Genomic DNA, 13,629 nt, shown 5'->3' with positions numbered 1-13,629 from the left:
GAGAAATACAGCAGGGCACAGACAATCCAGGAAGTTTTTGGAAAGTGTAGGGGACAATTTCCTGGTGCAAGTGCTGGAGGAACCAACTAGGGGCAGAGCTCTTCTTGACCTGCTGCTCACAAACTGGGAAGAAGTAGAGGAAGCAAAAGTGGGTGGGAACCTGGGAGCAGTGACCATGAGATGGTCAAGTTCAGGATCCTGACACAAGGAAGAAAGGAGAACAGTAGAATACGGATCCTGGACTTCAGAAGAGCAGACTTTGACTCCCTCAGGGAACTGATGGGCAGGATCCTCTGAGAGAATAACATGAGGGGGAAAGGAGTCCGGGAGAGCTGGCTGTATTTTGAAGAATCCTTATTGAGGTTACAGGGACAAACCATCCCGATGTGTAGAAAGAATAGTAAATATGGCAGGCGACCAGCTTAGCTTAACAGTGAAATCCTTGCTGATCTTCAACAGAAAAAAGAAGCTTACAAGAAGTGGAAGATTGGACAAATGACCAGGGAAGAGTATAAAAATATTGCTTGGGCCTGCAGGAGTGAAATCAGGAAGGCCAAATCACACCTGGAGTTGCAGCTGGCAAGAGATGTTCAGAGTAACAAGAAGGGTTTCTTCAGGTATGTTAGCAACAAGAAGAAAGCCAAGGAAAGTGTGGGCCCCTTACTGAATGAGGGAGGCAACCTAGTGACAGAGGATGTGGAAAAAGCTAATGTACTCAATGCTTTCTTTGCCTCTGTATTCATGAACAAGGTCAGCTCCTAGACTGCTGCACTGGGCAGCACAGCATGGGGAGGAGGTGACCAGCCCCCTGTGGAGAAAGAAGTGATTCAGGACTATTTAGAAAAGCTGGACGAGCACAAGTCCATGGGGCCGGATGCGCTGCATCCGAGAGTGCTAAAGGAGTTGGTGGATGTGATTGCAGAGCCATTGGCCATTATCTTGGAAAACTCATTGCGATCTGGGGAGGTCCCAGATGACTGGAAAAAGGCTAATGTAGTGCCCATCTTTAAAAGAGGGAAGGAGGAGGATCCTGGGAACTACAGGCCAGTCAGCCTCACCTCAGTGCCTGGAAAAATCATGGAGCAGGTCCTCAAGGAATCAATTTTGAAGCACTTAGAGGAGAGGAAATTGATCAGGAACAGTCAGCATGGATTCAACAAGGGCAAGTCATGCCTGACTAATCTAATTGCCTTCTATGATGAGATAACTGGCTCTGTGGATGAGGGGAAAGCATTGGACATGTTGTTCCTTTAGCAAAGCTTTTGACATGGTCTCCCACAGTATTCTTGCCAGCAAGTTAAAGAAGTATGGGCTGGATGAATGCACTATAAGGTGGATGGAAAGCTGGCTAGATTGTTGGGCTCAACGGGTAGTGATTAATGGCTCCATGTCTAGTTGGCAGCCGGTATCAAGTGGAGTGCCCTAAGGGTCAGTCCTGGGGCCAGTTTTGTTCAATATCTTCATTAATGATCTGGAGGATGGCGTGGATTGCACCCTCAGCAACTTTGTAGATGACAGTAAACTGGGAGGAGAGGTAGATACGCTGGAGGGTAGGGATAGGATAAAGAGGGACCTAGACAAATTAGAGGATTGGGCCCAAAGAAATCTGAGGTTCAACAAGGACAAGTGCAGAGTCCTGCACTTAGGACGGAAGAGTCCCATGCATCGCTACAGACTAGGGACCGAATAGCTAGGCAGCAGTTCTGCAGAAAAGGACCTAGGGGTTACAGTGGACAAGAAGTGGATTTGAGTCAACAGTGTGCCGTTATTGCCAAGAAGGCCAATGGCATTTTGGGCTGTATAAGTAGGGGCATTGTCAGCAGATCAAGGGATGTGATCGTTCCCCTCTATTCAACATTGGTGAGGCCTCATCTGGAGTACTGTGTCCAGTTTTGGGCCCCACACTACAAGAAGGATGTGGAAAAATTGGAAAACATCCAGCGGAGGGCAACAAAAATGATTAGGGGGCTGGAGCACATGACTTATGAGGAGAGGCTGAGGGAACTGGGCTTGTTTAGTCTTCAGAAGAGAAAAGCAAGGGGGGATTTGATAGCAGCCTTCGACTACCTGAAAGGGGGTTTCAAAGAGGGTGGATCTCGGTTGTTCTCAGTGGTGGCAGATGACTGAACAAGGAGCAATGGTCTCAAGTTGCAGTGCAGGAGGTTTAGGTTGGATATTAGGAAAAACTTTTTCACTAGGAGGGTGGTGAAGCACTGGAATGCGTTACCTAGGGAGGTGGTGGAATCTCCTTCCTTAGAAGTTTTTAAGGTCAGGCTTGACAAAGCCCTGGCTGGGATGATTTAGTTGGGGATTGGTCCTGCTTTGAGCAGGGGGTTGGACTAGATGACCTCCTGAGGTCCCTTCCAACCCTGATATTCTATGAACTTAGGTCAGATCTACACTCAAAAATTAGGTTGACCCAGCTATATCACTCAGGCCAGCATCAGGGTGTGGATTTTTCACACCCCTAATCCCCAGCATAGACAGCACTAGGTCGATGGAAGAATTCTGTCAACCTAGATTCTGCCTCTTGAGCAGGGGGGTTAACTACAGCGAAGGGGGAACCCCTCCCATCAGTGTATGCAGTGTCCTCACTGGAGCTCTGCAGCTGAGCTGCTGTAGCGGTTTAAGTGTAGACATAACCCAAGTGTCTGAATTTCACATGAAGCGCCAAACAAGCATTGTTAATGTTCACTTTGAACTGAAGATCAGCTCTGATAGCATCTGTCCTCACCGCATTTCACTTTTCATTTCAAACTCTCTTGATCACACTGAACCCTCAGTTCACGGGGCTGTTGGTTCTTGGCAAACACAAGGCCTGTGCTCCTCAATACAGTAACACAGCTTGGAAATACTTTCTTTAGCTGTACAAGAAACCCAACATTTGGACTGGTGAAATGAAAAACCACTATAGTTCACGTGCCCTGAAAGAAGTTTCTGGTGCAGCAAGATATCTTGTGAAAAATTGGAGCGGTCCTGGCAGAACTGGGATTCACAGAGTCGGACATTTCAAGGCCAGAACAGACAGTTATGGTCAGCTAGGCTGACTTCCTACAAAACATAGGCCATTGAATTTCACCCAGTGAGTCCAGCATCAACCCTCCTGATTGAAGGAGCAGACTGTTTTTAGACAGACATCCCATTCTAATTTAAAGACTTCAAATATGGGAGAAGCCATCGCATACCTTGATAAATTGTTCCAATTGTTAAAAATGTTCCCTTTCCGGTTTAAATTCATCTAACTTCAGCTTTCAAACACTGGATCTTGTCACACCTTTGCCTGCTAGATTGAGCAGCTCTAATATCAGAAATCTTTCCCCTGTGAAGGTACTTCTAGACTTTATAACCTTCTCTTGGATAAGCTAAATAGTTTGGGCTTCCTCAGGAAGGCAGGTTTTCCAGACAGTGGGGAGGCAGTGAGTCACCCTACGTCTGTTTTGGAAGCCCATCCTTTATGCTTAGAGCTGTGGTTTTGGCTTGAGATTTTGAATGTTACCGTACATTCTCGAACATCCCCCTCAGCTGATTTCCCACTCCATTGTCCTTATAGATGTTGACACGAGAGCTCATTGTTCAGCATCTCTCCAGGTACATCTACACGGGGAAAAAAAACGCACCGCTGCAGTGTCAGAGCCAGGGTCAACTTGCAGGTCTTGTGCAGCGGGGCTAAAAGTAGCAGTGTAGACGTCCCAATGTGGGCTGGAGCCCAGGCTCCAGGCCCCTCCCCTCTTGCCAGGTTTCAGAGCCCAGGCTCCAACATGAACCCAAACGTCTACCCTGCTATTTTCTTAGCCCTGCCTTGCAAGCCCTGCAAGCGCAAATCAGTTGACCTGCATCTTTTGGCTGTGTAGACATGACTCAGGGTGTTTTCTTTTTCCTTTTCATGTTGCCAACGAGCGAGAGGTGGGGGAGGAGGGAAAGCATCCCCTGTACTTCCTCCCGGGTGCCAGTAGAGGAGGCAGGTTTGATTGTTGGTCTTGGCTCTGGGTGGATAAGGGCCTAAACTCCACGTAGAAGGCTAAAGCCTATATCAAGACATGCCGGACACACTTGAGAAGGTCATTATTTCTCAAAGATAAGTAGCTTGGAGTGGGGGAAGAAATAATAATTCAATATATAGATTTGTGTCTATCCATCATGCAAATGTAAAACCATAGGAAATGCCACAGTGAAATAGACTAGTGGCCCGTCTGGCTCAGGAGCCTGTCTCCATCTTGACTTCTCCTTTGGCACTTCCTGGCTTTTCTCGGTTTAGCCTCCAGACAAGGGCTTTTACTCAGCATGCTCCAGGTGAAATAAGCCGATTGCCAGCTGGGGAGGAGAAGACATTTCCCACAGTGGCAGCTGATAGCATTGCAAGACTGGATGCACGATGGGAGTGTCAAGATCTTCCTTTAAAGCATCTGGCATTAGGCAGTGCTGGAGCTGAGATCAAGGGCTGGATGGACCGATGGTCGGGGCTGCGGTGACAATTCCTACATGATTGTGTAACTCCTTTCATTGTATTTTGTTTTTAAATCCATAGAATTTAATTTAAAAAAAAACATGGTTCTTTGTATTACAGGGAAACCAAGAGAACCCAACTGAGCTTAAATCCCCTTTGTGCTAGGTGCTGTATATAGATTTAGCAAGCAACAATCCCTGTACTAAAGAGCTAACACACTGAATAGATCACATAACAGAGAAAGGCCGTATTATTGCATCCATTTAAGATACAGGGAGCTCAGACATGGAGAGACTAAACAGGGATTCAGTGATGAGAGGGGAATTGAAGGCAGATCTTCTGGGTGCGAAGCTGTTGCCTTAATCACACACAATTCCAGCCTTCCTTTTGGTTAGCCTACTATCTATATCCATAAAAACTACTGATCATGTAGCGCAAGAGAGAAACAGAGCATGCTATGCTATTCATTGAGCTGGTCAAAAACCTTTTGTTTAAAAAAAAAAAAAAAGGCACCCTACTTTTTGACCACGTGGAATTTTTTGCAAAAGCACTTCCATTTTTGTGGAAAACGCTTGGGTTTAAATAAAAAGAGATGGGGAATGTTTCCCCTTTCAACCTTCAACACTGGAAACCCAGCATTTTGGGTGAAAACCCAAAAAGCTTTGAGCCCCAAAAAAAGAGAAAAATGTTGCTGAAATTGAAAAACTTTAATTCTCTTCAAAAATTCTCAGTTAAAAAAAAAAATTCCCAACCAGCCCTATTAGGAATAGAGAGAGATCTGGGAGACAGGGTGCACTGGATGGGAGCTGGCTTGAAAATTTACCTCAGAAGCTAATACCAAGGTTCTTATATCAAGACCATAACAGGGTTCAAAAAAGAACTAGATAAGTTCATGGAGGACAGGTCCATCAATGGCTATTAGGGCAGGGATGGTGTCCCTAGCCTCTGTGTTTGCCAGAAGCTGCGAATGGGCGACAGGGGATGGATCACTTGATCATTACCTGTTCTGTTCATTCCCTCTGGGGCACCTGGCACTGGCCACTGTCAGAAGACAGGTTTCAGAGTAACAGCCGTGTTAGTCTGTATTCGCAAAAAGAAAAGGAGTACTTGTGGCACCTTAGAGATTAACCAATTTATTTGAGCATGAGCTTTCGTGAGCTACAGCTCACTTCATCGGATGCATGCCGTGGAAACTGTAGCAGACTTTATATATACACAGAGAATATGAAAAAATACCTCCTCCCACCCCACTGTCCAACTGGTAATATCTTATCTAAAGTGATCATCAGGTGGGCCATTTCCAGCATAAATCCAGGTTTTCTCACCCTCCACCCCCCCCACACAAATTCACTCTCCTGCTGGTGATAGCCCATCCAAAGTGACAACTCTTTACACAATGTGCATGATAATAAAGTTGGGCCATTTCCTGCACAAATCCAGGTTCTCTCACCCCCCTCCCAAAAACCACACACACAAACCACAGTTTTTGGTTTTTGGGAGGGGAGTGAGGGGGTGAGAGAACCTGGATTTGTGCAGGAAATGGCCCAACTTTATTATCATGCACATTGTGTGAAGAGTTGTCACTTTGGATGGGCTATCACCAGCAGGAGAGTGAATTTGTGTGTGGGGGTGGAGGGTGAGAAAACCTGGATTTATGCTGGAAATGGCCCACCTGATGATCACTTTAGATAAGCTATTACCAGTTGGACAGTGGGGTGGGAGGAGGTATTTTTTCATATTCTCTGTGTATATATAAAGTCTGCTACAGTTTCCACGGCATGCATCCGATGAAGTGAGCTGTAGCTCACGAAAGCTCATGCTCAAATAAATTGGTTAGTCTCTAAGGTGCCACAAGTACTCCTTTTCTTTTTGTCAGAAGACAGGAGACTGGGCTAGATGGACCCTTGGTCTGACCCAGTCTGGCCGTTCCTATGTTCTTATTTTTTCCTTTTGCCATCTGGCTGTATTGTGAATTGTTGAGAACACAGCTATGGAAGGGTGCTGAGTTCTAATCCTGCCACTGAACTACTGAACATCTTTGGATAAATCACTTCCTTTCTCTTGTTCGCCTTCCCCATCTGTAACATGGGGGCACTAATACTTACTGGTCTCTCAGGAGTGGTAGCCAGATGAGAAGTCATTATCTCTACAGGGATAGGAACACGTCTGGTGCTTACTACCATCATAAAACAAATGTGTCGGAAATATTCAAACAGCTGCATTGTTTCCTTAGAAAATTCCTTTGACTCGTACTTGCCATACTGTATGATGAAAACAGCGATGATGAATTACCCTTTTTTTCCCCTGAAAGTAATAAAATAATCCCTTGCCAAACCTCAGCTTTTAAACCAGATCCTACCTCAAACAGCCATATGTTTCATCATCTGGGAGTTCAAGCTGCCCCTGTTTTACAAATGGAGAAACTGAGGCACGGAGCGATGTCAAGCAAAAGTTGCAGTCAGTAATTGAGCCTAGCTCTCTCTGGCTTGGCATCTGTTCCCCTATCCACACTGGACCATATTGCTTTCCTAAGTAGGCTCTTTAAGAAGTTGTCCGCTAGCTGAGAGGCAAGGCTGCTGCGGATAGACTGAGCACTGCTCTCCAATCTTGGGGTTTAACTGAAGTACTTATTAAAAAGAACTAAATAAACACATTTAGAAAATGGCTTCTGTGCGCTGTTTCCTAGTGCTGCCCTCTGAGTTGAACCCTGTTACGCAGACCGGAAGTGGCTGTTTGTGTGAGTCTCGGTTTTGTATGTATGATTGTAGTTTATTTATTCCTGGATTTCTTAGTATTGGGAGCAGGCGTCATTCCTGATCCATTTGTTCCTATTTGCTAATGCAATGTCGTACCTCTTTCTCGCCTGTGTACTAAGGACGCTGCTCTGATTCAGTTGTTGGTAATGTATTCCATAAAGTCCCATAAATAAGCCTTTCATATGAAAAAACCTAGATGACTGTGTGATGGGGATGCCTGCAATAGCGGGGGACTGAACTGGATGACCCAGGAGGTCCCTGCCAGTTCTATATTCCTGAAAGTTCAGCCAGCTGGGATCTGGTTCCATCCACCAGCACCAAAATGAGCTAAAAAGTATATAGAAGCAAATAAGTAAAATAGGCAGTGTATTATTCCAGATTATTAATAGGATCAATCCATCAACTTCACATTTCTAAAATAAACACTATCGCCATTTTAACCTCATCCAGGACTTCACGGTATTGTACACTCAACAGTTCCTAGGAAAACGTCTTCGTACGGCTAACGTAAATGTAGAGCAGCAGCTATAATTTTACATTCAGATGGTTAGGTGAGATAATCGCATCTGGAGCGGCAGAGTGTATTGCTCTGATGCCTCCTTTGTATTTGTGAATTGGGCACTGAGCCATTATATGTTCTATTCTGGGTGACCACTGTCGCACACTGGAGAGCCTTTAATCTTCAGTTTGTGCAGCAAGTGTCCGTATCTGCCCTGGTTTGTTTGCTCTTGCCATTTAGGGTTGCCCATGAGCTTCATGCGAGATTGAAGGCAGGGATCTTCTGGGTCAGATCTTTCAAGAGGTGATTTCTTGTGAATGTTGTTAAGGTCCTGGTGGATGGGAAGACCTTTCTTTTCCATGATCCTCTTGAGTCCCCAAAGGGTTGCAGTAAGAAATTGGAGACTAGAACTCAGCACCCCTTGTTCCTAGAGCATGGCCTCCTACCCTCCGAGCTAACATGGCCCCTTTGCTGGATTTGTAAATTGGTAACTGGCAGTTGGTTAGTTCCAATTCCATGCAGTAGAGGGCAGCAGTGACACATGTACGCTAGCCACTTAATTACAATCAATTTGGAAAGAAAAGTATTTAAAAACCAGCTCATCGGTTGTTAGCCTGCCAAGATCTAAGGTCACAGCTTTGTGTTCCCTCTGCAGCGATTGATGTCATTCGTGTCCAAGGCAGTAGAAGGAATGCATGGGGCGGGGTGGGGGGGGCGGCACTGGGGAATGGGATATGGAGCATCCCAGTGCTTCAAACCCAGCAAGTGTGCAGAGCAACTGATAGTCATCAGCATCCCTTAGGGGACCTGTAGCTTTGTTGGAGAGCTCCAGGGTATAACGCTTAAGAATGGGTGTGTTAGTTCCTGCGAAATCAGAGCTAAACCAAATCTTTGCTCCCCCCTCCCCCCCCCACCAAGCCTAAAGCTCAAATGGTTTGTGTGTTACTGTTGCATCAAGATCAGTGGAATTGGCGTCCAAGGGCCCATGTTCTCTGAAGGGATTGTTATTGAGGGAACACCAAGGAAATGAGAACGCTGAGGAGTTTGGCTGGAGGCAGTTGGGCCACATGGACGGAGCAAGGCGCAGGCTTTAACGAAGTTCCTCTTTGTCAGCCCAACCTGCATTCAGCTTCACTCTCTGCAAATGAAATGCAATGGCGGCATTGGAGCGAGGAGCTCTCCGCAACGCAGTGAGTCACGGGGGAGTTCAGACTGAGCAGACCCCAGCGGAGCTCAGACTTGGACCCAATGGAAGGAGGAGTTTGAGCAGTACCCAGACCTGGCCGTGCAGGAGGACGGCAACAACAGGAAAGTCAAAGTGTGGTTTTACCTTTGTGGGAACGGGGCAGAAGCTCACCACTGCCTCACAAGTGCCTTAGGAGCCCTGGGCACATACGGCTCTCCAAAGCAGAACAAAACAGTGGAGCGACATGGGTTTTTCATTGGAGACCGATCCAAAGGAGAGGGGATAGACCCCTAGGTTACTGCCTTGCACACACTGACTTCTACATGCAACTTTGGGAACCTGACAGACTCCCTGATTCCAGACAGGATAGTCTGTAGCACTTGGGATCCCCACCTGCGGGAGCGGCTGCTCTGGGAAGACGATCTCGCATGAGGCAGATGCTCAGGTATGGGGAATGCAGAGGAAGCCTCAAGAGAGAGGATGGAAGTTTTGGGAGCCACAATGCCCCTGGAAGTACAGGCAGTGAGACACCAGTGAAGGAGAGCAGGTGGCCAGGGTTCCATACCCATAATGAGATGCATTTACTGTGGCAGACAGCACATGCGGGTAAAGAAGATGCACCCCACACTAGGACAGCATTGCAAGGAATGTGGCAAGCTGAAATTTGAGCAGGGTGGGCAAGAGCAGAGGAAGGTCTCAGAAAGACTCAGCCAGACTGATATAAGAGGGGATGGCACATCAGGCTGCGGTGATGACATCTTGACCCTAGGTTCTCTTTGCTTTCCTGTCCCAAAAGCCTGAACCTGATGTGCTCTCAAACGCAACCAAGGGACAATCCCAACCTTGATGCATGCAGCAATGTTCACAGGGAAATGCCCTGTGCAATTTCAGCTGGATAGCTATGTGATTCCTTGGGGTGAATTGTACTCAATCACAGCCATTACAAAGAGCAGTCACACTCTAATAATATACAATGAGAGCATAATGCAGCCAATTTGAAAATGTCACCTCATAGTAACTAAACTGAAAAAACCTAACAGCTGGTACCAACCAAGTGAAGTTTGCAGTGGTGGATGCTAAGCATCACAAACTGACCCCCATGGGGGAATGCAGCCATACAAGCCATGGATCTGATCTGGGTGTAGTGTCAGAATTTTATAGCTGCAGTGCAAGAAGCAAAAAGAGGGAGTCCCAGGGACAATGGAGACAATTTTAAAAGCATAAGCGGATGCTTTCAAAGGTGAGGTGTGGCTCGAAGGAAAGACTGGAAGTCGGCCCCATAGTGGAACCTGTGTCCTTCCATGAAGGAAAATTATGTAAATCAAGTTCAAAAGGAGCTCAAAAGTCTGCAGAGCAGGGATATCATAGCACCTGTAGAGGCCAGTACAGCCTGCATGCTGGTGGTGAATAAGGCAAATTACACATTTGCATAGACTTAAAGCCACTGAACTGGTAACTGAAAAGGTGCCTCTAGCCACGGCCCACAAAGGACGACATCTTAGAATCATAGAAAATTAGGGTTGGAAGGGACCTCGGGAGGTCATCTAGTCCAATCCGCTGCTCAACGCAAGACCAACCCCAACTAAATCATCCCAGCCAGGGCTTTGTCAAGCCGGGCCTTAAAAACCTCTAAGGATGGAGATTCCACCACCTCCCTAGGTAACCCATTCCAGTGCTTCACCACCCTCCTGGTGAAATAGTGTTTCCTAATATCCAAGCTAGACCTCCCCCACTGCAACTTGAGACCATTGCTCCTTGTTCAGTCATCTGCCGCCACAGAGAACAGCCGAGCTCCATCCTCTTTGGAACTGCCCCTTCAGATAATTGAAGGCTGCTATCAAATCCCCCCTCACTCTTCTCTTCTGCAGACTAAACAAGCCCAGTTCCCTCAGCTTCTCCTCGTAAGTCATGTTCCCCAGCCCCCTGATCATTTTTGTTGCCCTTCGCTGGACTCTCTCCAATTTGTCCACATCCCTTCTGTAGTGGGGGGGGGGACCAAAACTGGATACAATACTCCAGGTGTGGCCTCACCAATGCCGAATAGAGGGGAATAATCACTTCCCTCCATCTGCTGGCAATGCTCCTACTAATACAGGCCAATATGCCGTTAGCCTTCTTGGCAAGCAAGAGCACACTGTTGACTCATATCCAGCTTCTCGTCCACTGTAATCCCCAGGTCCTTTTCTGCAGAACTGCTGCTTAGCCAGTCGGTCCCCAGCCTGTAGCGGTGCCTGGGATTCTTCCTTCCTAAGTGCAGGACTCTGCACTTATCCTTGTTGAACCTCATCAGATTTCTTTTGGCCCAATCCTCCAATTTGTCTAGATCACTCTGGACTCTATCCCTACCCTCCAGTGTATCTACCTCTCCCCCCAGTTTAGTGTCATCTGCAAACTTGCTGAGGGTGCAATCCATCCCATTGTCCACTTCATTAATGAAGATAATGAACAAAACTGGCTTCAGGACCGACCCCTGGGGGCACTCCGCTCGATACTGGCTGCCAACTAGACCTCAAGCCGTTGATCACTACCCACTGAGCCTGACAATCTAGCCAGCTTTCTATCCACCTTATAGTCCATTCATCCAATCCATACTTTATCTTGTTAGAAATCTCTAAAGGCAGCATCTTTACAGTCTGATGTGAGGAACCGCTTTTAGCACATAAGGCTCATTAAAGTGTTCAGCATGCTGACAACATTGACAACACCATTTAGTTGTTACAGATGGCTGTGCATGCCGATGTGCATATGCCCAGCACCTGTGGTGTTCCAGAGAAGACTCCCCTAAGCACTGGAAGGACTGCCTGGGGCGAAAATAACTGCAGATGATATGTTCGTTGTAGGTGAAGGGAGCAAAGATACAGAAGCTGAACATGTCCATAACAGAAAACTACAAGCTTTTCTACAGCAATGCAGGGACAAGAACATAAAACTCAGCCCAGAAAGAAATGTGACTCAAACAGTGTGAGATGACGTACATTGGACATCTGTTCACAGCAGAGGGGCTGAAAGCAGATCCCTACAAGATCAAGGCAGTCAGAGACAGGCCAGCTCCAGTGGATGTGAAAGGGATACAGTGCTTCATCGGAATGATGAACTTTCTGTCCACGTTCTGTCCACACCTGGCTGCAGTAGCAGAATCCATACATCAACTCACAAGTCCAGATGTTGATCCGGACTTTCTAACTGTAAGAACAGGAGGACAATGGAACAGACTGCCTAGGGAAGTCATGGAAGCTCCTTCACTGGAGGCTTTCAAAAGGTGGCTGGATAGTCATCTGTCTTGGATGGTTTAGACTCAACAAACCCTGCATATAGATAACCTTTGCAGTTCCTTCTAACCCTATGGTTCTATGATTCTATGGACTGGGCAGGTTCCCAACAGCAAACATTTGACATCCTGAAAGAAAGGACAATGAAAGTCCCTGTCCTGAAGTGCTACCACCCAGGAGAGCCATTGACCGGCCAGTGTGATGCATCGGAGAAAGGATGGGGTGTAGTGCTTTTTGCAGGAGCAGCCAGTGGCTTATGCCGGCAGAGTCCTGTCAGAGACTAAACAGGGGTACCCCAAATAGAAAGAGAGCTTCTGGCTGTGGTATTTGGAGCAGAGTGATTCCATCAGTACACCTATGGCTACCCAGTAATAGTGCAATCAAACCACAAACCCTTAGAGACAATCATGGCAAAGCCCCTTCTTAGTGCTCCGAAGAGACTGCACTGGTGTTGATGCACCTCCAGCACTACCAGGTAAGATATTGTCCAGGATGATTCATGGTGTTAGCTGACCCCCTAAGCAGGGCATACAGACTCGGCATCAGTGAGCTGTGGGAAGGGGATCAGGACACTGAAACCATTAACATGCTGCACTATCTCCCAGTTTCAACCGCGAAGCAGTACCACCCCCAGCCACTTGTTCCCCATTTTGTAGCTTGCATTTGATTTTTCCTTCCAAGTGAAATACTTGGCTCTTGTCATTACTGAAATTCATACTGTTGATTTCAGACCAATTCTCCAATTTGTGAAGGTCATTTTGAATTAGAATCCTGGCCTCCAAAGTGTTTGTAACCCCTCCCAGTTTGATGTCATCTGCAGATTTTATCAGCATACTCTCCACTCCATTATCCAAGTCATTAATGGAAATGCTGACTAATACTGGACCCTGTGAGACCCCACTAGATACGCCCCCTCAGTCTGACAGCGAACCATCAATAACTACTCTTTTTAAGTATGGTCTTTCAACCAATTTTGCACCCACCTTATAGTAATTTCATCTAGATCCACATTTTCCTGGTTTGCGTATGAGAATGTCATGTGGGACTTAATAAAAATAAGATATATCACTAACCCCTTATTCACTAGGCCAGAAATATCAAAGAAGGAAATTAGGTTGTTTTGGCATGATTTGTCCTTTGAGCAGGGGGTTGGACTAGATGACCTCCTGAGGTCCCTTCCAACCCTGATATTCTATGAAATCCATATCAGCTATCACTTTTTGCTCTGCTATCCTCTAGGTGCTTACAAATTGATTATCTAATAAATTGTCCCAGTATCTTTCCAGCTATCAAAGTTAGGCTGACTGGTCTATAATTCCTCGGGTCCTCTTTGTTCCCTTATTAAAGATAGGTACTGTTTGTCCTTCTCCAGTCCTCTGGGGCCTCAGCCATCATTCATGTGTTCTCAAAGATCATTGTTAATGGTTCCAAGATTGCTTCAGCTAGTTCAGGGGTGGGCAAACTACAGCCCGAGG

Source organism: Lepidochelys olivacea (assembly GCF_965140295.1).
Source record: "Lepidochelys olivacea isolate rLepOli2 genome assembly, chromosome: 4".
Taxonomy (NCBI): Eukaryota; Metazoa; Chordata; order Testudines; family Cheloniidae; genus Lepidochelys; species Lepidochelys olivacea.
This window is presented reverse-complemented; position numbering follows the sequence as displayed.